Genomic DNA, 27,606 nt, shown 5'->3' with positions numbered 1-27,606 from the left:
CTGCTGAGATAGGGACAGTGAGAATGGACTAAAGGGAAGAAAAGAGAAGAAAGCAATGTTCAGACTAGATTTATCAGAGTAATCTGGTCCATTTGGATTAGCTAGCAGTGCCTGTCATGGTGTTCAAAGCCCACATGAACAAGACATGCTTAAACATGTCAAACCAAATCCAGCCCTTCGGAGGTCTGGTTCAGCAGGGGTCACTTAGCAGACAAGCAAAAGGAGTGGTCCTTAGCATGAGGGATTTAGCATCTAAGGCCTCAGCTCAGCAAGAGCCTAGATCTAAGCACGGGTCTAGCTCCATAGATTTCAATGGGACTTCTGATACACTTATAGTTAGGCACATGCTTACGTACCTTGTTGAATCAGGACCTAAAAACAGACATAACACATGAAGGAGTGACAAAGAAAGAGGACCTGAGAAGATGAGGGATACAACAATGTTTGATCATGACATATATTTTCATGGCATCAGCATGTTGTTCGCATCTCTTTTCTTAATATATTAATTTGAGGCGTAATGGCCAACCTTCACAATCCTGGGGACCTAAAGAGTGGGTCCTAAACCCTTATTTAAGCATCTCAGTAAAAGCGGTGGCCTGAATTTGAGAGTTTCTGGGCACATACGCCTCCCACTGAAGGCAGAGGAGCAAAGCGCCTGCATCTCCTAGCAAAGTCAATGAAAGATGCAGGTAGAGCTGTGCAAATAATGTTTTTTTTCCCGACTGCTGACAATTCGAAAAGAAATTATTTTGGGTCCAATTAAACAAACCATTTCACTGAAACATTTAATGTTTCAGTTTTAAAAGACTATAATTCAAGGAATTTTTAAAACAAAGTATTTTCAAATTAAATTTTTTCTCTAGAGTTTTTTAAGGCTCTTTTTTCCTCCCAACTAAAACATTTTGATTAAATTGATAGCAATTCATGAAATGTTTCGGCATCACTGAATCTGCCTTTTTTGCTAAAAAAACATGTTTTTGTCAAAAAAATTCTTCCAGCTCTAGATGCAGGTGCTCATCACATTTGAAAATCAAGCCACAGCTTTTACTGAGGCGCATAAATATGGACTTAGGAGTCTAACTTTAGACATAGAAGTTTATAAAGGTTGTTAAGTTCAACTTTTCATTGCTTAGAAGCTAGGAAGTGAATGCCCCCTTCTCCTTACTGCCCCAGGAGGTGCCACTGACTGTTTTGGCTTTTCTGAAAGCGCAAAGAGGGTGATGGAAGCCAGAGCTCCCATCGGTCAGCATCTGGGAGCTTGAGTAGAATCCTAGAGAAATAAACCCCTATCCACATGCATGCCATCAAGAAAATAGACTCTAAATACACTATGCCTGTGTGCTCCTACGTAACTGACAGGTGAGGATCGATAGTCTCTCTTATTGGGTGCCTCCGAAAAAGAGAAGGCGGATGATAGCCTGAGGAGAGGGGGAAATATTGTATAATGGAACAGAAGTAGAAAAGAAGACATGCTGATTGAATTTCCTGCTGTTTTCTATCTTTATGAACCTTAAATAACCCATTTTCCATTCAGAATTAAGATCGACAGAGTTTGCATTAAGGATGAGTGAACAGGTTCCAATAAAATCCAAACTGACCTGAGCCTTCACCCATCCCTTGAACGGAACGTAAAAATAGCAAGTGAATTCGACAAGCCCTTATACAAACAAGGAATAAAGATAATTCAAACCGAACTGGCTAGAATCCTGCCAGTGAGGATTTGGTTCCACTTTAGGGGAGCTGACAGTAACAGGGCAGTTTTTGTTGTTGAGGTGGCAGTTAATCATGTCCTGAGGAAACTGTTTCAGAAACAAAAACTTTACAATGTTCCAGTTTCCTTGTGGTATGCATGAGCTTTTGCCCATTCCTCCATCATAATCTTCCAGTTATCCCATCGTTATCCCATCTGATCTGAAAGAAGCTTTTCCCATCAATTTCACCAAAGAACAGAATTGAGAATTAGATTCATGCTGGCCAATGACAGCCAACAACTTTTTTGCTTTGAGACTTTTTAGAAATCATAAACAAATGTGCTTCCAGCATTAAAATGAAACCCCAAACAAGTGAAAAAACCTCCCTGACAAGCATCCATCCCAGTCCATGACTTATCTCTCCTCCACGCAGTCAGCTTTTCTAAACAATGACCCAAGTGTCCTCCTTTATGGGAAACTCTCTTGCAAGGAACTCCCTTCTGCAAATCCAGACGTGTATGAAGTTCAGCACAGGAAGTCAGGCTGTCATGGCTCCAGGCACTGTTAGTCATTTTTAAATGGTCATTAAAAAGAAGCAGCAGAGGATGCAGCTCTGATGAGGTCAGATAACAAAAATTGCTTTGTTAAAACAAAAACATTGTGCAAAACAGGATTTAAAGGCACTTAAACAAAACATATTGGGGTTTAGCACGGGAAGGGCATAATGCAGAATCAAGCCCAGGGTTTCAGAGGCAACCTTATCCCTGCTCCAAGCTGTTCAGGGGTTGCAAAGGGCCTGATTTTCAGAAGAGCTGAGGCCCCACAACTGCAGCTGAGCTCAGTGAACGCTGTTTGTGCTTAGTCTCACTCAAAGTTAGGCCCACCATGAATATGGGAGGAATGGCTATTCACCCAGAGCTTCCTCCAGAATGGTCTGGATTGAGACCATCACTTTTAAACTTTTTGATTTTCGAAACTCCAATATATTTTGTACTTCATGGTGCAGCTCAGCTTTTACATTCTCCATTTATCTGTGGACCTATGCTTTGCCATAATTAATCATGCCATTACATGACCTTTAACTTCCATGTCATTCTGCTGTCAGCTAATGCTGATATGTATGTCATAGACCCTAGTGCATTATTTGTTTCTCATAACAATGTATTTATCCTACTCCTCTCAATCATTGCTATACACTACCATATGGTTTCTGCACCGGGGCACTCTGCCATCTGGAGTGCGTAGGCTAATGACCTGAGGAAGACATTGACAAACCAATTTATAAGAAGACTCAGACTCCAGACATACGCTCTCAGTTTGGCCATACAGCTGGCTCCAGCTGATGAGGCTGGGGAGCTCTGGAGTACTTAGTCCACAATATTTTGCCACTTCCTCTCTTAGAGTCCTGGGGCCAGATCCTCAACTGCTGTAAATGGACATAATTCAATAAGGATAAATGCAAAGTACTCCCCTTAGGAAGGAACAATCAGTTGCACACATACAAAATGGGAAATGACTGTCTAGGAAGGAGTGCTGCAGACAGCAATCTGGGGGTCATAGTGGATCACAAGCTAAATATGAGTCAACAGTGTAACACTCAGAGCCGGCTCTAACATTTTTGCTGCCCCAAGCAGCAAAAAAAAGCGCCGCCCACTGCCGAGCGCCGCCCCCCCCGCTGAGCGCCGCACTGCCGGAGCCAGCCTCCCCCCACCCAGTGCCGCCGGAACACCCCCCCAAGCGCCAACCTCCAAGCCCCGCGCCGCCCCCCTGCCGAGCGCCGCGCCGCCGGAGTGCCCCCCCCATGGAATGCCGCGCCGTGCTCCCACCGCCACCCCTTACCAGATGCCGCCCCAAGCATGTGCTTGGTTGCCTGGTGCCTGGAGCCGTCCCTGGTAACACTGTTGCAAAAAAAGCAAACATCCTTCTGGGACGTATTAGCAGGAGTGTTGTAAGCAAGACACAAGAAGTAATTCTTCCGCTCTACGCCACGCTCAACTGGAGTATTGTGTCCAATTCGGAGCGGGGAGAGGCACATTTCAGGAAAGATGTGCACAAATTGAGAAAGTCCAGAGAAGAGCTACCAAATGATTAAAGGTCTAGAAAACCTGACCTATGAGGGAAGATTGAAAAAATTGGGTTTGTTTAGTCTGGAGAAGAGAAGACTCAGAGGGGACATGAGAACAGTTTTCAAGTACATAAAAAGTTACAAGGAGAAGGGAGAAAAATTGTTCCCCTTAACTTCTGAGGAATGAACAAGAAGCAAAGGGCTTAAATTGCAGCAAGGGTGGCTTAGGTTGGACATTAGGAAAAACTTCCTAACTGTCAAGGTGGTTAAGCACTGGAATAAATTGCCTAGGGAGGTTGTAGAATCTCCATCATTGGAGATTTTTAAGAGCAGGTTAGAGAAACACCTGTCAGGGATGGTCTAGATAATACTTAGTCCTGCCACAAGTGCAGAGGACTGGATTTGATGACCTCCAGAGGTCCCTTCCAGTCCTACACTTCTATGACTCTATGAACTCCACAGATGTCAACAAAGCTATACCGTCTAAGAGCGGCTGGAGATCTATACAAGAGACTATAAACTCTATTTAGGATCCACAGTGATTCAGTAGGTTAGGACCCAAACCTGCTTCCAATTTGGTCAATGGAATTGTTTATTTACTTCAGTGGGAGCAGCAGCAACAGGTCTTCTCAGAGGCTTGATGTGTCAGCTTATATATGGCATTGTGTGAGAAAGGCTGAGCTTCTGCTCACAACCAAACATGATTGTACTGAGAAAGGCTAGCCAATGGTTTATCATCATGTAGGACAAAGGTGGTAAATATTAGCCAGCCCTTAATTTCACAATCTCTCAGTCTTAATGGGGTTAGATTTTTATTTATTTTAATGTTATCTTTGCTTCATTGTGAAGCACAAAGTAGGCTGCTTAGTAACTAATTTACAATTTAAGTTGCTAAGAAACAATCAAAGAAAGCAGATTAGTCTCTATACCCTGCTTTATTGTTAGAGATATTTATTTTGCATGAAAGCAATAACTGTAAGCAGAGAGGTTTATTGAACTAGCGGGAACAAGCAAATTCTCCAGCATTATTTTCCTTTTGATAGCATCCTTTATTGTCACAAAGCTTCACACATAGATCCAAGTTATTCCTTAGGCAACACAGTTTATTTATTCAGACCTTGTGCAGTGTAAGTAGGGATGGGCAGAATGATAAATCCCTATGGACTGGAATCTGGTTCCCCTATGGAGATACGCAAGTTAGATCCCTGTGTCATCTTCCCATTTTCCCCAGTCTTGCTCACCTGGAATGCAAGGAGTGCTGGGTAGTCCCATTACTGGCTGCTGGGCTACACAGCAATATGAGGTAATCTCCCAGGGCCCAGCACAGCAGCTGGCAGTCCAGCCCTGGCACTAGCCGACAGTATGCTGTAGCTACAAAAAGCAGTCAATGAAATTGCTCCTTAACATGCTACCGCAAGCGATCCCACAGGTATTCTGTCTGCCTGTAGCCTGGGCTACTAGTGCAACGAGCCTCCATCACTCAACATGATTTTTGCTTCCAAAGCAACAAGAGACCCTAGATTAAGAATTTTGAACAACTGGAATCTGATTGCTGTTTCCAAATGCAGATCTTGAGGTGGGAGGCAAGTGCTTTTCATACAGTACCTTGACTCTCTTTCACTCATGCAGGCTCTTCTTTGACCCCACTGCTCTTGCTCCAATCCACCACCCATGCTGTCCAGCTATCCTACAAGCCCCACATTAAGCTGAATGGGAAAGGAGAAGATAAAGCAGCAAAGGAGCCCTGTCAGTATGTAGACACCTGAGTTCATGTCAAATGCAGGAGGAAGGTCAGTAGACAAACAGGAAAGGAATTGTCTGACTGGTTCAAGGGTTACAACTAGGAATAATGGGATGTAACAGAACAAAGGAGAATTTCATAGATTTTAATGCTGAAGGGGACCATTGTGCTCCTCTAGTCTGAAGTGCTGCATAATACAGGCCATAGAACCTCACCCAGTAACTCCTGCAGCATGCCCCAAAACTTGTGGTTGTACTAGAACATATCTTTTATGAAGTGGAAAGCTCAACATAAGGAATGTTGTCTAGGCCGCCTTGTCTTTTCCTACAATGCCTTCTGTCCTAATATTTAGCACAGAGGGACACAGATGTACTGTATAGAACTGTGTGTTTATAGTTTGCAAACTCTGCCAAACTGAAGCGAGGCATATCATCTCAGCGAGTCACTAGGCAGTAACTAGCTCACAGCGCACTTCATGGAGCCAAGAAAAATGGCCTGACTTTTTTCTCACCATAATGAAATGTGCTTTCCAACAGCATTAGGTTCTTCCCACCAGTACAGGATTACGATGTCAACAAGGTGTAGTTGCTCAGATGCCAGCGTGGGAGTTGCATTCACAGTTTTCTATTCCATAAGTGAGACTGCTATCACACAGATTCCTGACAGGCAACATTCAACAAACACAGAGCCATCAATCTCTCCTCCACATTCCATCCCTGGGAGACCCCTAATTGGTGGTGTCTGTGTTATAATACCTTCCGTTTCAGGATCTGCAGGCTGATGTAACATTTGTAGACATACTGTACATGTCAGCTGATAACCAGTTTTAGGTCATTTTTTAATTGACCACTGATTAATGAGCAATCCAGCTGTTACTAAACTGGCCCAATACAGCAGTTCATTAAGTCAAGGAGAGAAAAGCAAGTCTTTATATAGTTCTCTGGAAGCTAGAGATATTTTAAAGACGCCTGTAGATATTTTTACAAAATAAATGTTACAAATTCCACTGCTCAGAAATTTGAAACAAAGACTTGTATTCAATTACCATACATTTTATTTATGAAACCCAAAAAGCTGTCATTCTACTCTCTGTCTTTAAAATATGATCTCACTCTCCATTTCTTGTGTCAGACAAGAACTGTCTCAAATGGCTAGAACAGAAACAAGCAAGCCTAACAGTGTTTGTATTCCCTTTATTATTCCAGACAGTGTTTTCATGCAGGTCTATATGGTATTTTAACTGATACCCTTTTCTGTCATACACTCCACAGCAGAGGTCTGACCACCACCTTGTCTTCATACAAGAACATGAGCCCATCAGGCATACAGAAACAAAAAAAGCCTATAGATCATCTCAGCAATCCCATCCCTGGAAAAATCCTATAGCAATTCAGACCACAATAACCTGTCCATAGAATTTTTAATCAAACTATGGAGTTTATGGCAGGGATATAGTTCTCTATAAAAATATATAATCAGTAGGTTATTTTAAAATTATATATAAAGGACATTCTATAGATTTTTAGAGTAGTTTATAGCAAAATAGTACATTATTTTATTTAATGTCTATAGAATCTAGAGCTGGTTGAAATTTTCTGAATTTCAAATTTTTGTCAAAAACGTCTTCAAAAATTTTATAAATAAATCAGGAGGAATTTTCCATGAAAATTTTCAAAATAAGTTCCATTTTCTAACCAGCTCTATTAGAATCCTATTGGTTTTATCTCTATTAAAATTCTAAAGGACTTTTCCAGAAGCACCAGACAGTTATTCACTCTGAAAGCATACCTACAATCATTTCATTTTAGCTTTCCCTCTACCCCCCAATCCAAAATACACGCAAAACAAAGTGGAAGCCATAGCCCCATGTTTTTTCCCCAAACTGTCCAAGACAGAAATGCAAGAACTGTGCACTAGTAAATCTCCCCTCCCCCAGTCACAGAATGGGAAGAATAGAATGTGTTCTCCTCTCATTTTGTTTGGAATTGTGATGCAATTGCCTTTAATCATGAGTCTATTTGACTTGCTTAATTGTCCACACACTTCAAAGTAGTCTCTTGTCACTTCCCTAGTGTCCTTTAGCTATTTGGGCCAGCCTCCCCTAATGTTACTTAGAACTTACTGAAATTACACATTGGTCAAGATTGCTTTTTGTAACTGGAATCGTCTCTTGCCTGATCTGTACATGTCCACAGCATCCACGTATGCCTTTGTCATCTTTGAGCTCATGGGTAGTTGAGTACAATGCTGGGCTCCATGACAGAGTGTCTGCTACTCCCAGATTTTTCCCGGGAACATATTTAGCAACTGGGTTACACTGCATTTGAATTATCAACATCAGCTGGTATCTCAGCAGTTCTTGATCCAAATATTTTCCTTTGATGAAGGTTACAGGCAGTTTATGGTATTTTATCAGTGTAAACGAATCCAGTTCACCACAGAAACAACTTACAAAGATGACAAGCTATGCATTCAACAGACCAACAGCCTTCTCAGGCACAGCATGGCAGCCATGATGGGCCTAGTGAGAAAGGTGGAAGAACTCGATGGAATATTTGGTGATATTGGACTTTTGAAAGGAGATCCAGTACAAATAACCTGAAGAGACAATGCTGAACCATATAGTGTACATCCACCTTGAAGGATTCCTATCCCATTACTTCATAAAGTGGTAACTGAATTAAAGAGAATGGGGTGGGTGGATTGACATAATCAAGAAAATTTCTGAGCCAACAGCATGGTGTGCCCTATTGATACCAGTTATAAAGAAAAATGGAAAAATACAAATCTGTGTGAATCTTAAAAGACTTCATGAAGCAGCTGTGAGAGAAAAATATATCCTTCCAACACTGGACGACTTCCTCCCCAAAGTGAAAGGGCCTACAATATTCTCCAAGCTGGATGCCTAGAGTGGTTTAGCCAAAGGAAGAGCTAAACTGACTACATTAGTCATACCCTTTGGGAGATTTGGCTTTCGAAGATTACCTTTTAGGATTACCAGTGCTCCTGAAATTTTCTAAAGAAAGATGGTAGAATTGTTAATGAACACAAATGGAATTGTAGATTTCAGGGACGATATTATACTATATGGATCTTCAATGGAAGAACACAACAAAACCCTTAGTGTAGTCCTAATCTGTGTTCCCTGTAAGCTGCGCACTTGGGCGGCCGTGCAGGAGAGATTCAAGTGCCACCCAGCTGATTAGCAGAGCCCGCACAGCTAGCAGCATGTGTTCAGGTGCCCCTCCTGCCCTGTTTCTCCATCCTGCAGCTGGTCCTGGGACCCTCCTGATGGCTGTGTAGAGCGGGGCCGGGGGTGGGTAAGGAGGAGGAGGGTGCAGATGTAAGGGTGTCCCCCTCCCCCTGCCCCGGACCCCATCTCTGCAGAGCAGAGCAGAGGGGACAGCCTGGCTCAGGAGACTTGGAGCTGCTGAGGTCTGAATGGTGAGTGACTGAGTGCCTTTCTTAAAGAGACAGTGCACTGTTTCTGAGATTTCCCCAGCAGCCAGCTCACACAGTCTCTCTCTCTCTCTCTCACCTGCCCATGTACCCCATCTCCAAAGAGCGGAGGAGGGGAAACAACAGGGCTCAGGACAGAGCAGAAGCTATTTCAGTGAGTGTCTTAAAGAGACAGTGTATGGCTTTCCCCAGCAACCAGCACACACTGCCTCTGTGTCTCTCTCTCTCTCACACACACACACACACACACACAGAATGTCTCACACACACACAGTCTCTTTCACACTCACCTCCCAACACATACTTGTATAATTGTTGTTGTTACTTCTTGGTACTTCCTGCAATGCACATATATTTGCTGTAATATTATTCTTTCAATGTGTGTTATTTTAGTGTTTTGACTGGTCTACGCATTTCATAATTTTTATTTCTCTTACACTTAAATTTAATTCTTTGAGTAGTGAATTCTAAAATGCCTAACCTGTCCTGGCTGGAGTAATTATCCCTATGGTAACTTTTTAAAAATATATATGTGACGTTGTGCAGTCTATATGGTTTTATAAAAAGATAATAAGAAGTGAATATAATGTAACTGGAATAGTTTTATAAAAATATGATAAGTGAATATAATGTAACTGGAATATGCTTCATGCAAAAGGTCTCTTGTAAGGTATCATTACAAATCTTATAATCTACTGAGTGTGATCATCCCATTTGTATAAATGTACCACTCTAGTATCTAAAACTAGAAATATGAAATATAACTCTGAGGGCCTATTGTAATTATGTAAAGTGTGGGCCATTAATGATGGTTTGGAATCTTGATGACTCCCATGAACAAGGACCACTGTCTGCAGATGGCTGTGTTTACCTGTTAGTCTTCCTGTATATGTGTGTGCTGGCAAGTGGGCAATGAAGTCTTGCAGTGACATGTGATCATGTCACCTGAACTGGAATCCATCTTTAACCTTGTGCTTTTCCAGAGGGGGGTGGTGGAAACCCAGAGGGACAAAGGGTTCCCGCCTTATGCAAAAGCTATATAAAGGGGTGGAAGAGAACAAAGGGGGAGAGGAGCCATCATGAAGAATCCCCTAGCTATCACCTGAGCTGTAACAAGAGCTGTACCAGGGGAAAGAATTGTGCCCAGGCCTGGAAGGTGTCCAGTCTGAGAAAAACTTATTGAAGCATCTCTGAGGGTGAGATTATCTGTATTTAGTTTGATTAGACAAAGATTTGCGCATTTTATTTTATTTTGCTTGGTGACTTACTTTGTTCTGTCTGTTACTACTTGGAACCACTTAAATCCTACTGTCTGTATTTAATAAAATCACTTTTTATTTAGTAATTTACTCAGAGTATGTATTAATACCTGGGGGAGCAAACAACTGTGCATATCTCTCTATCAGTGTTATAGAGGGCGAACAATTTATGAATTTACTCTGCATAAGCTTTATACAGGGTAAAACGGATTTATTTGGGTTTAGACCCCATTGGGAGTTGGGCATCTGAGTGCTAAAGACAAGCACACTTCTGGGAGCTGTTTTCAGGTAAACTTGCAGCTTTGGGGCAAGTGATTCAGACCCTGGGTCTGTGTTGGAGCCAGACGGGAGTGTCTGGCTCAGCAAGACAGGGTGCTGGAGTCCTGAGCTGGCAGGGAAAACAGGAGTAGGTGTAGTCTTTGCACATTAGGTGGCAGCTCCCAAGGGGGTTTCTGTGATCCAACCCGTCACAATATATTATATCTAGGTTTCTACTGGTGGTGCCCATCCGCACATACCTTGGTGCGCATAACAAAATTTATTCCGCACATGAATGGAAAAAATTTGAGGGAACATTGGTCCTAACCCTGCTCAGTTAGTCTGGACTGAAGCTAAAACATGGAAAAATGTGTTTTCTGCCTACCCCAAATCGAGGTTTTGGGACAGACAATAAACAAAAATGGAATCAGATGTAACCCTGATAAAGTAAAAGCAATTTGAGAATTGAATGCACCAACTAATGTTCAAGAACTGAGATGTATAATGGGGATGGGAAATTACCTTGGTCACTACCTACAAGACCTTTCTGCAGGTGACAAAACCACTGGATGAACTGTGAAAGTCCAACCCATCTTGGCTATGAGGGTCAAATGAAGAAATTGCCTTCAAAAAGATAAAAACAAATGATCTCAAGAACTCCAGTTCTCAAGTACAACGATGTGAACAACCCCACAATGGTTAATGTGGATGCAAGCACCTATGGCTTCTGTGGTATATTCCTGCTACAATATGGCTCTGAGTGAAAGCCAGTTACGTTTTACTCTCGCTCATGGCAAATGTATGGGAATGTGAGAACTTTTACAGGTGTGTGTGTGGACTGGTTTTGTTTACACTGATAACAGACCATAAACTACTTGCAACCCTCATGAATGGAAAAGACCTGGGTCAAGCACTCAACTGAGATGCCAATGTCTATTGATCAGGTGAATGCAATTTAACCCAATTGCTAAATAGGTTCCTGGGAAAAATCTGGTAGTAGCAGACACTGTCACAGAGTCCAGCATCCCACTGAAGTACCTGTGAGCTAGAAGTAAAGGCATATGAGGACACATACAGACCAGTGTCAGAAAAGAGATAACTCCAGCTACAAAAAGCAACCTTGACTGGTGTGCCACTTCATTAAGTTCTAAGTTATATTGGGGTGGCTGGTCCAAGTATCTAAAGGGCACTAAGGAAATGACAAGACACTACTTTGAGGTGTGTGGACAATTAAGTGAATCAATGGACTCATGATTAAAGACAATTGCATTGTAATTCCAAATGAAATGAGAGAAGAAATCCTAAACCACATCTGCGAAGGACATAAAGGATTAATTAAATGTTGTGAATGGGCCAACCAGTCAGTGTGTTGGCTGGGTTTCAGCAAAAATATAAAGTCTCTGCATGTGAACATTGCAGAACTAATAGACCAACATAACAGAAACAACCTTTATATAACATCACCTCTATCAGAGGAAGAGATTAGCTGAGGATTAATGCGAATTCAGAGGACATCATAACCTGGTCATCATGGACTATTTTTCCAGGTGTATAGAAATAATGTACTGGAAAGCCTAACATGTTATAATGTTACCGAGAAACTGAAGTGCACTTTTGCTTACTTCAGTATTCCAGAACGATTAGTGATGAAGAACACACCACAATTCACTGCAGCAAAATTTAAGTCATTCTGAACAAAATATGATTTTGATCATATTACTAGCAGCCCACATTACCCACAAGCGCTTGGAGAGGCTAAGGGCTTGTCTACACTTACTGGGGGATTGACGCACTGCAATCTATGCATCGGCGGTCGATTTAGCAGGTCTAATGAAGACCCACTAAATAGACTGCAGACCGCTCTCCCATCGACTCCCGCACTCCACCTGAACGAGAAGCACAAGGGGAGTTGAAGGGAGAGCATCTCCCGTTGACATAGCATAGTGTGGACCCCGTGGTAAGAAGATCTAAGCCCGTCAACTTCAGCTACATTATTCACATAGCTGAAGTTGCGTAACTTAGGTCGATCTCCCCCATAGGCAGACAAGGCCTGAGAGAACAGTACGGAGAGCCAAGAGAAGATCTATTCCTTGCTCTTCTGAGTTAGGGATCAGCACCAATAGCAGCTACTGGGTATAGTCCAACACAACTCCTGATGGGACGACAACTCAGAACTCCTGTTCCAACTTTGGAAAAGAACCTATTTCCAAAGTGCCCAGACATGAAAAGATTTCAGAGTAGCAACCGTGTTAGTCTGTATCCGCAAAAAGAATAGGAGTACTTGTGACACCTTAGAGACTAACAAATTTATTTGAGCATAAGCTTTCATGGGCTACAGCCCACTTCTTCGGATGCATAGAATGGAACATATATTGAGGATATATATATACAGATACAGAGAGCATGAAAAGGTGGGAGTTGTCTTACCAACATTGGCCTCTCAGAGTTGGTAAGACAACTCCCACGTTTTCATGCTCTCTGTATGTGTATATATCTCTCTCCTCAATATATGTTCCATTCTATGCATCCAAAAAAGTGGGCTGTAGCCCACGAAAGCTTATGCTCAAATAAATTTGTTAGTCTCTAAGGTGCCACAAGTACTCCTGTTCCTTTTGCAGACATGAAGAGAGTAACCAAATCAGATAAAAAGGCTCGGAGAGCTTATGAACACTTTTACAACAGATGTCCCTCAGAGAACTGCCAGGTCTAGAACCAGATGACTACATTCATGTTAAATTGGATGAGAAAAAGGATGGACAACTCCAGCTGTTGTAAAGAAATATAATTCAGCACACAGATCATATGTAATTGAGACCAGCAGTGGAGAGTTCAACAAAAACTATTGACATACGCAGTTTGTTCCTCAGAAAGACCAATCAACAGAGCAAACTCTACAGATGGCAAATGCAGAATAAGATGACAAAGACTCAAGGATTGCAAATTGACCACAGCCAGTCGTTGCAACTAATAGATATCCAGATGATGAAGTTATTATGCATTTGGGTCGTATAATTAGAAAACCAGTATGATTCAGACACTTTACAGACTGATACACACTGAACTTCAAAGTCAGTGTGATAGCATAAATATTGTAAATGGCAGAAATGTAGAACTTAAAGGGGGAGATGGAATGGAATGCTAAATTGTATTACACATTCAGCCACTAGGTGGCATGGTGTGTAAAATATCTTATCTATTCTAAACGAACCTCAGTCATACATGGCAGAGCTTTAAAGGATCTTATGATGAACACATTTGATGTGTATAAACAAGTTCTGTAGCCAGCCCGTATCTGGTACAGAAATACATGACAGATCTGTGTGGCCAGATGCAGGTTTCAACCCCTTTAGGAATACTGGTGTCTGGATCAGATATACAGAGCAAACACTTCGCTGAGACATTACACTTTGAAGTACAGCTGATCCAGATGGAAACACCAAACTGGCATGGGAAGCAAACTCTCATTTAAGAGCAGCTGATTAAACTTCTGGTTTAGGTTTTTTTAAGAAATCAGCATGTGGATCAACTGTACTGCAAACCATGAAATCAGCATGTGGATTATTTGCTCCATTGAGGCATTGGGCTTCAAAATACAGCTGATTCAGATGTTGGGTTTTTTAAGGAGTCAAAGGACACCAGTTCATTGAGCTGCACTTAAAAATAGCCTATCATAACTAAACAAGAATGTTTGACCTTGAGTAGTATACTTGGAAGAAATGGCTTTGGATCTCTGCCTTACTTAATTGTTCGTCCAGTTCGGCAGCCGTTTATTGCTTCATATACTAACCAAGACCACATATTATCATTTAATTTACTATTCTGAACAGTTTTTGCCCTAGCGGGTGTACCGTTTGCATAAATGTCACCCTATCGCATAGTAAGACAGCAGATTTCATCTGACAGATCTCCCCTGTGGTGTGGCAGTTCAGATGCGGCAGAAAACAAAATGGTAGAAAGCCTGATGCTTGTCTCACACAAGTGCAATTCTCACTGACTCCATTGGAGTGACTCCTCATTTACACTGGTGTGAGTTAGTGCAATTAAGCTTGAAACCTTCTGACTTCTCTGGATAGAGAGCTACATCATTTCTATTATTGCTGATAAATCAGAACCCAAACCAGAGCATGTACAGTAATTACTGTGTGATGTACAGTACACAACCAACTGGACTTTGACAAAACAGAAATCCTTTTTTTTTGGTTGCTGCTTTAGCCTTTAGTTTTGTATTATAAGAGGACTAGAATTTAACATTACATGTCAAAATTAATGAGCAAAGAAAGATACAATTTCTTATTAAGTGCCTCAAGGATATTTCATTATTGTTCCTGAATATTATTGCAGTGCATGAATAACTACAATAGCAAAACAGATAATTAGATTAACAGATTTTTAAGGAACACTATGTTCATCTAAACTGGTTTGCATAACACAGCAATAGAATTTCATCAAATAGTTCCTGCACTGAGCATATAACTTCTGGCTGAGCTAGAGCGTATAGCTTCTAGAAAGACATCTCGATTGAAAGAATTCCAAATGATGGAAAATCTACCACGTCCCTAGGTAAAAACTGTTCAATGGGCAAATACCCTCTCACTTATCAAATTCTGCACCTTATTTCTACTCTGAGTTTGTCTAGGCTCAACTTCCAGCCATTGGCTCTTGTTATGCCTTTATCTATTAGATTAAAGAGTCCTCTACTATTTAAAATATATTTTCTCCTCATGTAGGCAATTCTAAACCATGATCAAGTCACCTCTTAACCTTGTCTTGGATTAACTAAATAAACTGAGCTTCTTTAGTTTCTCACTAAAGACATGCTTGTCTATGGTGAGGTAGTGGGTGGCAAAGCAGAATGTCAATCTACAGAGCACTAGCTTGCCACATGTGCCCTACTACAGTAAACTAAAAGTTCTGTAGTGCGCTGTAGCGGGGTCCACATGGCAAGCTACTGCTCTGCAGATTCACACCCTAGCTCACTGTGTAGACAAGCCCTTAGATACGTTTTCCAGATCTCAATTATTCTTGTAGCTCTTTTCTGAATCCTTTCCAATTTGTCAACATCCCTTTTCAAGGATGGTTGCAGTATTGCAATAATGCATCTATTAATGCAATATACAGTGGTACTACCACTTCCCTATTCCTACTCAATGTTTTTCTGCTTATTCAGCTAAGGATCAAGTTAGCCATAGGTGCTAGAAGAACTAGGGGTGCTGCAGCACTCCCTGGCTTGAAGTGGTTTCCATTATATGCAGAGTTTACAGTTTGGTTCAATGGCTCTCAGCACCCCTACTATACAAATTGTTCTGGCATCCCTGAAGTTAGCTCTCAGACACCATCACCCTGAGAGCTCACGTTCAGTTGATTATCTACCATAATGCTTTACATCTCTTTCAGGGTCACTGCTTTCCAGAATATAGTCTCGCATTCTATAAGTGTGACCTCAATTCTTTGTTCCTATATGTATGACCTTGCATTTGGATGTTAAAAGATTAACACAAATATTCAGCCTCACAACTATCTGTCATCATTAAAAAGTATTCTTCAGTGTGGGGAATATTATTCAATGTATGCATGCACTGCCTCACTTACACAATTGGAGAGAAAATTGAGGTTTTTGACTACACCAATTTTTTTTCATGAGAAGTGTCTCCTTTCTGCTGAAAATTTTGATTTTTTTTTCCATCAAAACTTAACACCCAAAAACTGAAATCTCTTAATTTTGGGCTAAAAATTGAAATATTTTGATTCTGAAATACTGCTGAGATGCCCTGTGGGAATTGTAGTTTGTGTGCCCCCTGCTCCCATTCTCCTCTATGGGTCTACACTGCAGTGAGACACCTATGACAGGTCCATGCCAGCTGACTTGGGCTTGCAAGGTGTGGGCTAAAGGGCTTTTTAATTAAGATTTAGACCTTCAGGCTTGGGCTGTAGCCTGAGCTCTGGGACACTTGCAGAGTCCTAGAGCCCAGGCTGTAGCCTGAGCCCGAACACCTACACCGCAATTTGTTTAATCAAGCCCCTTAGCTTGAGCCCCAGTCAGCTGGCACAGGCCAGCCCTGGGTTTTTTTAATTGCAGTGAGTGTAAACATAGCCTAAGAACAAAGTTTCCCAGCCAGGCTTCCTCTCCTATCATGCACATAGACCGTGTGACTGCAGTGATATGGCTTCGCCCCTCACCAAAAGGATGACACTATTGTGCATGATGGGAGATGTAGTCCAAAAATATAAATTATCATTACTCTGAATAATCACAGTTGAAGGTCTTCAAAATATAAATCAGACAGCTGATCTGATCTGCCTCCCTGTACTTGTAAAAAAGACACACTTCCCCACTCAGCAGTATGCACCAACAAAAGCAGGCTAACAGAAACAGCACAGTCACTTGAAAAATGAGATTGATTCTCACCTGTGTCACTAATCAATATACACTATCAAGGCACCACAGTGGTGTAAAAAGGCCTAAGAGCAGATAATAGTGGGCCCTGTAATCTGAATAACACCTGATCAAAGAGACTTCTTACCAGGCTGTGAAGACCCTCTTCAGTAATGGGTAGCCTATCAGTAGAGGTGAGCAAGAGACTGTCCCTCACCACCTGCAACATGCTGGGCTTTTCCTTTCTGGCTCCCATGGAAAAAAGTGTCATTTTAAAATGTGTTCTCTTTCAGTCCCTGCACCAATGTCTTTGTTCAGCCTGGTCAGCGTTTTTCCCTTGTGAAAACAAATGACAAAGTAAATTCAAGGAGCAGAACGATCTCCTAGGGCAGGTCAGTCAGCTTCAAATAGCAAAACTATGTCAAAACTGTTGTCAGGACAATAACAGCACAGCTCTCTAGGCTCAAAGGGAAAGTGTAACAAAGGAGCAGGAGATTTCTGTCCCACAATGAAATGTGGAAACAACCCCTTACCTCTAGGCTGTAGGACACCTACCACAATGACAGCCCATTCTGTTTGAGAATGTGCCATCTTCTTAGCAAGGAGAAAGGGAAAACAAACAGGAGCTAAACGAACCTCTCATCTGGAAGAGAAAGATACATCAAGTGGCACTTGCTGTTAGAAATTGGCCACTTTAGGAATGCAGCTGCTAGGCTCTGCCAAATATAAAGAAGCTGGCCCCAGACAGGCAGGCTGGGGAGTCCCAGAGAGCAACCCTGAATTAGGGGTGGTTAATAGGGACTAGGAAGTCACCAAGGAAAGTGCCTTCTGGGAAAGGGACTGCGTCTGCATTGTGTACATCACCATATATCACAGAGCCCATAATAAAATAAGGAGGCTTTCAGGTACATGTGGATTTAGAGACACTGTAGTTGTTGCTTAACCACCTGAAGACATGGGTGAAATCCTGGCTCCCGTGAAGCGTACGAGAGATTTGCCATTGACTTCATCAAGGCCAGGATTTCACCTGTGGTGTCTGAAGTACAGTTTGTGAGCTTCAGCTCCCAAAACACAGGCCCCTAGCACTGAGCTAAAGGAACTTTGGTAGTGAAGCTAGTTCTAATACATTCAGCACATCAGCAGATCAGACAAATTCCATCCAGCAGAGAGAGGTTGGAGAGCAGAGAGAGGTGGTACATATGCAAAAGTAGCCCACTGCTTCTGTCACAGTGTTTTTTTTATCAGCTGGGAGGCAGTTTTACATTTTATTCTTATCAGCTAAGGGGTACAATATATTCTCTGAAGCAGCCAGGACAGTTCTGACAAGAATTAAAACTTACAAATAAAAAATCATTTTCATTTTTATTATTTTTTAAAAAAATTAGTAGCTACATGGAAATGATAGGGGAAAGAAAGATCATTTCCTTGTGTTCAAGAGTATGAGGGGGGAAATGGAGCCACAGCCAGATGTCCATCTTTCTCAATACATTTTAATTAGGCCTTTTCAGAACTCCAAAATGAACAAAGGTATAACTTTACATTACCCATTTCCAGACCATATCCTCAGCTATTGTAAATCACTGAGGTAAACAGAGCGATGCTGATTTACACCAACTGAGAAGCTGGGCCTCCTGTTTCTCAAGCAAGATAAAATATATTAATACACTGGAGTTCATCATCACCACTTTATGTGAAAGTACCCACTGCGAAGGGGCCTCATCATCCTGAAATCCACAAAGACAAAACCAAATGAAAGGGTTAATGAAAAGAGGCAGGAGAAGGAATGGTAATAAATGAGTTGACAACAGTAAAGTTAAAAAAACAGATACCTGTGGTGTTATTTAAAAATGGGGAGAAATGGACCGAAACGTGTTTTAGAAGATAGCAAGTTCCATCCTGTTGGGCCCATAACAATGAAGATACAATTGTAGAGACCAGGTGGGTGATGCAATATCTTTTATTGGACCAACTTCTGCCGGTGAGAGAGGTAAGCTTTCTCACTTGACAAGCTTGCCTTTCTCACCAGCAGAAGTTGGTCCAATACAAGATATCACCTCACCCACCTTGTCTGTCTAATATCCCGGGACCGACATGGCTATGATAACACTGCAAGATACATTTGTCCCACTTGCTGAGTTAACTATACCTCTGACCCCCTCTGATGATCTCGAGGACACCCCAGGTAGGTCTCAGGCCTCCAGCTTCCAACCGTCACTTTCTGGGGCAGAATCCTGCAATTTTCTCCCTCCAGACCAGGACCTTCAGTCGCAGACTCATGCAATTCACTATGATCGACTCAGCAGGTCCGACTTTAATTCAACACCTGCAGTTTTGTTCTCTGCGGGCAATGACAGGGCATTCAGTGACCAGCCAGTAATTAAAGCAAATTACTATTCAGAAAAAAAGCATTACAGAGAAAACAAATCTTAAAACAATCAACAGCTTATACACACTCCTAGCTTACAAGGAGTCACCCATCTTCCACATGAAGGCTTTGGTTAGTTTGGTAGGGCGTAAAAAATCTCAAGCCCCTCTCTCAGGGCCTTATCCTGTTGGTCACAGTCTCATGCTGGTCAGTTCTTGCACAATGTTTGCCCCTACCCAGGTCAATGACTGTTATTTTAAACAGTTTAAAGTCCTTTGTCTGCCAAGGCCTTTGAACCAGGTCAAACCAGTCTGTGTGCAAAAGACTCATTACCTGCAATGTTTCAATACGGGCGATTTGCATTGATTACTGCCCCACCGCACCCATTGTCTTTAGTTCCTGCAGGAAGCATCCCCTCTCTGATTGTATCTCTGGACAAATGAATCACTAGCCAGCCCATAAAGATATATTAACTTTATAAACAACAGTAGTTGAATATACCATAGCATCTGTCCCAACGATCACTTACTAACCTAAGATGGGATGACAGATACTTAAACAAGGACTAGGAACAAGTTCAAATACTCCTCAGAAAGAGACTCAATAATGTCTTGAGTACAGCCAAGGCCAATACTGCTGTACATTATTCACATAGCTGGAGTAGCATAATTTTGGTCGATTTACCCTGGTACTGAAGATAAGCCCAATATCAGTTTATTGCCAATCTAAAAAAGTGCAGGCAGGCATAGTGGGTGAAATCTTTGCCCCATGGAAATCAATCCATTGATTTGAATGGGACTAGATTTTCGCTTGTTATATTCATAATAGCTGAAACCCATGAGCAGGCCTGCTGCTGCATACTAAGCAAGCTGCAAGCAACAGAAAACCTGCCATAAATGCTATGCTGGGAGAATTACAATAAATGGGACTCATGGTCATGAACAGCACATGTTCCTGCTCTGGATCATCACATGCTGTAAGTAAACTCACAGCTACCAAAGAAGTGTCAATTTGCACATCCAAATGTGGAACTGGAATATCCTTTTAAGGGCCCATATTTGAAAACTTAACTCACTATTGCACTGGACACTAGAATTTTAACATAAATAGTCAATTTGTGCACTAACAGAAGGTCTTCTTGGCAATGTTGTTAGGCTCATCATTGCAGTATCGTACATACCACTGCTTCTATAGCTCTCCCTTACCTACCAAAAGACATTTCCCCAGCCCCTTCCTTGGCTTTCCTGACATTACATGCAGAAAGGGGACTCTCACGGGCTACTTTTTGTTGCTCATACTAACAAAAAGTCCAATCCTTAAAAATTGCACATCACTCAAGAAAATGGACATAATTTCCACTGTGTTTTGCCCCAAAAGACTGTGTAAAAGGGTGCAGGGTAACTTAGCAACAGATTTAAAGGCTTGGACATACAGAAATTCTGTTCCAATACTGAATACACAATATCGAATATGACTTCACTATATATGATTTTCATATATTTAAGCAACAAAATATTATACTTCAGCTGTGGCGTGCAGAATAAATTGCTGCCATACCAAATATTCTTCCAAATGGATTTAACTTTGGTAATAAAATGAAACTGCTGAGGTACCATAATTTCCAGAAAGAGTAAGGACACAGATGGCAGGAGAAAATGGAGCTGTCAGAAAGCATGAGCATTCATATAGGCTGTGACACTATCTCGTGATGATTTTCCCTTAGCACTATTCACTGCAATGTGCAGTGCCCAAGAACTATTGGCCTTCAGAATGGGTTAACATGGCCAGGCTTACAATATGAAAGTGATTTGGAAGCCACGGAGGAAATTGTAAAAAGCTATATTTAAAGCATGACTCAAGATAAGGATGACAGGTTTATAAAAACTGCCTTCCGCAATCAAGGGCAATCGTGAGAAATTCCTTTATTCTCCGATAACAAGGGCCAAATTCTGCTCTGTAACATCCATACAACCTCTTTAACTTCAAAGGAATTGCCTGGCTATAGATAAGAGCAGAATTTAGCTCCTATCCATTCAGACAAGTCAAGAGATTATGCACTGCATTCAAGTCATTTTATATGTATTGCCCTGTTATTTAGTTTATATTTTTTCTCATTCACATAAAATTCCTTGACAAACTAAAGAACAGAAAGGTAACAATACAGAACTCTCCCAAGGTCACGCAGGACGCTTGTGGCCAGGGGCGGCTCTATGTTTTTTGCTGCCCCAAGCACAGCTGTCAGGCGGCTTTCAGCAGCGTGCCTGCGGGCAGTCCGCTGGTCACGCAGATTTGGCAGCATGCCTGCAGGAGGTCCGCCGGTGCTGCGCCTTCAGCGTCCCCGCCGCTGAATTGCCGCCGAAACCGCTGGACCGGCGGACCTCCCGCAGGCATGCCGCTGAACACAGCCAGACTGCCGCCCTCACAGCGACCGGCAGGCCACCCCCCGGGGCTTGCTGCCCCATGCACGCGCTTGCTGCGCAGGTATCTGGAGCCGCCCCTGCTTGTGGCCAAGTCAGGGACAGAATCCAGGCCAGCTGAGTCCCCCTCCAGTCCCTTAACCAGAAACCCATTCGTCTACATAGGAAATAATAAGACTAATGAATGTAAATACAATTTGAATCACACTAAAAATACAAGGCTACAGCTTATCTGATACCCTGTTTTACTATATGAAAGAGATAAGCAAAGGACACAATCCCCCATTCCTTATGCAGGTCATATGTAATTCCTGCCAATGTTAATGGGAGTTTGAGCATGGTTAATTATTACTGCCTGCTTATAGGAACACCCACAATGTACTAGGCTCTGTAAAAACAAGGACAATAGGGCCCCTCCCTAAAGAGCTAGGAACAAACAGATGAAGGGTAGGAGAAAGGACCCCAATGAAGAAGTAAAGTAATTCAGGTGAGGATTGCTGAGGTTTTTATAACACAGTGAGTTTTGGTAATGCTGTTTTTAGATGTACTGAGAGTCGTTCAGCTGTGGAGACTGAATGGGGCCATGGAAAGTCACCAGGGATCTTCCATCTGAAAAGGCCAAAACAGAGCAAAACCTAGTAGCAGAGTACAAGGTCTGTAGGGACAAAGATCTTTAGCTCCACCTCCCAAACTGACCAGAGGAGAATGTCCTTTCTTCCACTCACCCCAAACCATGTGTTTTTTGCTTTTACTGTTAAGGACACCTTCCCAATCCTTTCTCTTATTGTTTGGTTGAACTTTTACTTCTCCAACTGCACGGGCTATTCATTTGCAGAAATTACTTTTTTCTGTCTAACAGAGTTTGATGTTAGGAAGCTATTCTCCTTAGCTGTAGATAGCCCACAATTTTTTCACTCTTAATTTGTTTTTTCTCTCCGTAGGTGAGAAGAAGAATCATATAGTTAAGTTTAATAAAGTCACTTTTAAGGACGTCCAGTGGAATAACTTGTGACATGTACTTGAATTCAAGATCAGATCTCTTCTTAGCTGTATCCACTCTTACCCACAGAAACAAATTAGGCTACGGCTTCACTAGAGGGCTTACTGCTGCGCTATCTGCTCTAAGCTGACAGGAGAGAGCTCTGCCATTGGCTTAACTACTCCAGTCCCCGCAAGCAGTGGAAGCTACGTCAGCGGGAGAAGCTCTCCTGCCGACAGAGCACGGTCCAGGCCAGCATTTGTGTCGGTGTAATTTCTGTTGCTAAGGGGGGTGGTTTAGTCACACCCCTGATTGACATAAGTTATGCTGACATAGGCTATGTCTACACTACAGCTTAAGTGATTCCCAAGTAAAACAAATCTTCTGTAATCCTGTTAATTATTTCCTCCAATTAGGCCTACCTCTATCTGCTGGATCTTTACTGAGGGCGATACTGCCGTGGCAACCTCAATAAGTTAAAAAAAGAAAAAAAGAAAAAATGTTGATCATGGGAATGTTCAGACTTGCTCCAATTCATTTTAAACCCAAAGGGTGTTTCCAAATCAATTATTTGTGACATAGACTGAATGCTGGGAAGAAGAACTGAAATCGAGAGCAAGCTGCATTCTGCACTTAACATTTGGCATTCCAAACCTGAAGGCCCTGTCCTGTAGTCCTTACGTACGTGTCAGTCAGTCTAATTCACCCCTGCCTTTGCAATCAATGGGGTTACACTGGTATAAAACTGGAGTAAAGCAGTGGTGAATCAGACCCAGTGAGAATTTTACATGCACAAAGACTGCAGATTCGGGCAAAACAATCTATTGTATATCCACCCTTCTGATTTATAGATTAGAATGAAACTATGCAAATATTGATGAAGAGGAGAAAATGAATGGTTGCATTGTTTCTCTTTCCTTCTGTGCAGCCAGTTTGCATGATGTCATGGTCCCGCCCTCAGTCCCAATCTGGCTGACCAACTTGATGGCAAAATAAATGCTTGTATGAGATGCTGTGGGTCAAATTCTCAGCTGATGTCACTGGAGCTACATCAACTTACACAAGCTGAGGAACTGGATTTGTAGGAGTAAAACTGGGTTGTGTGTGTCCGTTAGAATGGATCCATAGAAAGTCTACCCCACATTTATCTCTTCCCTACTGCTCTCATTTTATTTCTGTTGCTGTTCATGGCCCGTTCCCCACCCACCCCCAATCCCTCCCAAAAAATATCATCACATCACGGTACTGCTGCTGAATGCTAATGAGATACTAATACTTGGTCCAAGTCCTTACTGCCAGTCATTTTTTAAGCAATTCATCTTCACAGTTGCTGGTAACTATATCTGCTCATCTCTGTTGTAAATGTACATTCTGTCTCAAAGTTCTGCACACAGAAATGGTTACCACTCTAGTCTGTCTCCTTAAATGATAGGTTCAGTAATGCAAAATAAAAACCAGGCCCTCATCTAGAACCTGATGATTTATATAAATTCATTGGCTTAAACAGAATCAGACCAAGAGAAATGTAGGGCTGAATGAGATCTCCAGAAGTCATCTAGTCCATTCCCCCAGTGCTGAGGGACGACCAAGTAAACCTAGACCATCTCTGAGAGGTGTTTGTACAACCTATTCTTAAAAACCTCCAATGACATGTATGACGTTATACCCTATATTCTTCATTGAAATATGGTTATGATATGAATATGGCATAACTAAGATATACTTTATGCAAGATGGCTCATGTAAGATATCATTGGAAAGATTACAATTTACTGAATGTGATTATCCAATTTGTATGCATGTATCGTTTCTGTATCTAAAGTTAGGAATATTGACTATGTAACAATTACAACTGTGTGTGTACTTGGAGGGGGGAGGGGGAGCGCCCACCAGACAGTAGGCAGTCCTCCTGAATTACCCATTTAAGAAGGACAATAGAACTCTGAAGATACTAATCTCTGTCCTGCCTGAGAGGTGTCCTGGAACATAGCTGTGACACTACAAGGTCAGGTGATAATGTCACCTGATGCAAAATACCACCTTGGACACTGCTTGCTCTTTTCCGCTGTAGGGGGATGGGGATCAAACAAAGGATTCCCACCTTAGGTAAATCCTTTTAAGGCTGGGGAGGGGGTTGATCTAGACTCTTCTCCACTGCCTTCCCACTCAAGAAGAAAGACTGCTAAAAACACCTGAAGAGACAAAGGCCAGGGCTGAGTCCAGACTGAGACAAGAGTCTAGTCTGTAAAAAGAAATAATTGGAATTCTAAGCTACAAAAACTCTGCGTCCTGCCTAATTCAACATTTTGGGAGAGAAATTACATTTCGTAACCTGCTTCTTTAGTGAATCAAGCTTAGTTTGCATGTTTTGTTTTATTTACTTAGTAATCTGCATTGTTCTGTTTGCTATCCCTTATAATCACTTAAAATCTCTCTTTTCTAGTTAATAAACTTATTTCTTGTTTATAACATAACCCAGTTTGTGCAATTCATATCGGGGGTCGGGGGCAAGAAGCTGTGCATCTTTCTCTTCACATTGAAGGAGAGGATGAATTTTTATGAGCTTGCGCTGTGCAGATCTTTCTATACAGCACAAGACAGTATTTTGGGGGGTTTATTCCCCAAAAGGGGTGTGCACATGAGTGCTGGGTGACTCTTCTCACACAGAGAAGACTTCAGTCTGTGTCTGCAGCTGGGTGTGGTCCTACCTATGTGTGTGCTGCAAGAGGCCGTAGAGCCTAATTCAGCAAAACAGGGAGAGGGAATCCAAGCTAATGGAGAAGGAGGGGTTCAGTGAAACCCCAGTACATCAGGTGGCCTCCCAAAAGGGGGTCCAACCCATCACAATGGGGATTCCACAACCTCCCTTGAAAGCCTATTCCAGTACCTATCTCTCCCTATAGTTAGAAAGTTTTTCCTAATATCTAACCTAAATCTCCTTTGCTGCAGATTAAGCCAATTACTTCTTGTCCTGCCTTCAGTAGACACTGAGAACAACTGATCACTGTCCTCTTATAAACAGCCCTTAACATATTTGAAGACTGTTATCCGGTCCCCCTTCTGTCTTCTTTTTCCAAGACTAAACATACAATTTTTTTTTTTTAACCTTTCTTCATAGGTCAGGTTTTCTAAACCTTTTATTATCCCCGTGTTAACTAGATGTCTTCAGCTAATTAGAGAAAAAATAAATCAGATAGTAGCACAAAATTGCTTCTCATTGATTCCATTTTGTAGTCATGTTAGAATAAAATATCATAATGTTCTATATTTATACACAGTACAAGAAAAATCTTTTTACTAACATTTGTAAGTCGTTCTCAACCCACCTTGTTAGAAATGTGCTGACTTACTAAAAACAACTTGCACAAAGAGGCATGGTGATTTTCTATATATGACATACTTATTCTATATTTATTCAACCTGATTATATCCATCTCTCCTAGATGCACTAGCAAATATTTAGACACATCGTCAGTGACCATGGACAACTGCAAATCACCATCTCCTCCCATGCAAGGGTTTCAAATTCAGTCCTAGCAGGTAATTTTGGGATAGTTTTATTCCACACTCCGGTGACAGAATAAGGGGAGAGTCAAAGACTTCTGCTTCGGGAGACCCCAAAAACATTTGGATTTGGTTTGAGAGTGGTCACTTGAGTATGGGGTGGCCTCAGGGAAGCCATTCTACTGTTCTACAGTCACCTTGCTCAGAAATCATGTTCCACCACAGTTCTGCAACCCTTAACTAAAGTCAGACAGCGCTGGTCCTTTTTTCAGCTTCTTTACACCACTCTAACAATGCAAACAGCTGTAAAGATGGTGAATTAGGGTCCTCAAGAATTCCACCTGTGTGGCTTCTGGACAACTGCCTCCTGACCACTAGTATAGAGGTCATGGCCAGAGAAATGGGTTTGGTCATGGGAATGTGGGCATGGTTAAGGGATTCTTAGACCCCAGTAATCTCTGGTTGCCAAAAATTAACTGTTGGGCATAAGTTTAAGAGCTGCCCCATGGCTGCTCTCACTTATGCTAACAATCAGCCTTTTCCTGGCCAGAAGCAACAGGATTAGGGGAGAGTAAATGAGCTTTATAGCTACTTTTGCCTGCTCATCCCATATGAGGAAATCTAGCCCAGTGACTCGATCTATTTATTTCTTCTAAATAGGAGGTATTTTTTGTCCAGTAGCAATCCTTTTCATCTCTGTTTTGTCACATTGAGTTGCATAGACACATTACACATCCGTTTACATATAGGAGTAGATAGAACAGTAATGATGGTGTTATTCACACAATGTGTATTCAGTTATATGCTAGGACATCTATAATATGTGAAAACAGTTGAGATGTTCTCAGCATATATCCTGGTGGATGGATTTCAACATCAGCAGGAAAACAAATGAAAAGACCAAGAACAAAAGAAATGGGAAAGTGTCATGTGATATACTTGGCACCAATGGCAACTATGACTCATCAGAGCACTGATTGCACTTCAGCTCAGTTATATAGTGTTTGTACTTTGAGATCACAGATATAAACACACCATGCAACAATGGTTTGGGTCATGCCAAGATATGACCTAATCCAACACATGGGAGCTCAGAGATAAAATTCCATCTTCATAAAAATCTGCTGTCAGTGGGTTAACCAATGCACAAGCTTTTCATAGATGGGGCCTGGGTTCACAGATGGAAAGAACAGTAGGCTTTGGTGGTCTACTCTAGAGGTCTACAGACATTTATCCAAATCAAGTAAACAAATCCCACCATTGTACAATTTTGCACAAGACCTTGGTAAATTGGCCATCTCTTTCAGGCCTGTATTAGCAGAAGTGTTATAAGTTGGGACACAGGTGCATTGACAGAAATATATGGGAAGCTCGTATAGTACTTAGCTGCACATTAGGCCTTCGATCTAAAGTCTGAGAGGAGAATAAAAGAATAGCTAGGGGGAAGTAGTAACTATGTGAACAACAAAGGCAGCTCAGTTTACACAGTGCA

This window comes from Trachemys scripta, chromosome 6 (assembly GCF_013100865.1).
Source record: "Trachemys scripta elegans isolate TJP31775 chromosome 6, CAS_Tse_1.0, whole genome shotgun sequence".
NCBI classification, from domain to species: domain Eukaryota; kingdom Metazoa; phylum Chordata; order Testudines; family Emydidae; genus Trachemys; species Trachemys scripta.
This window is presented reverse-complemented; position numbering follows the sequence as displayed.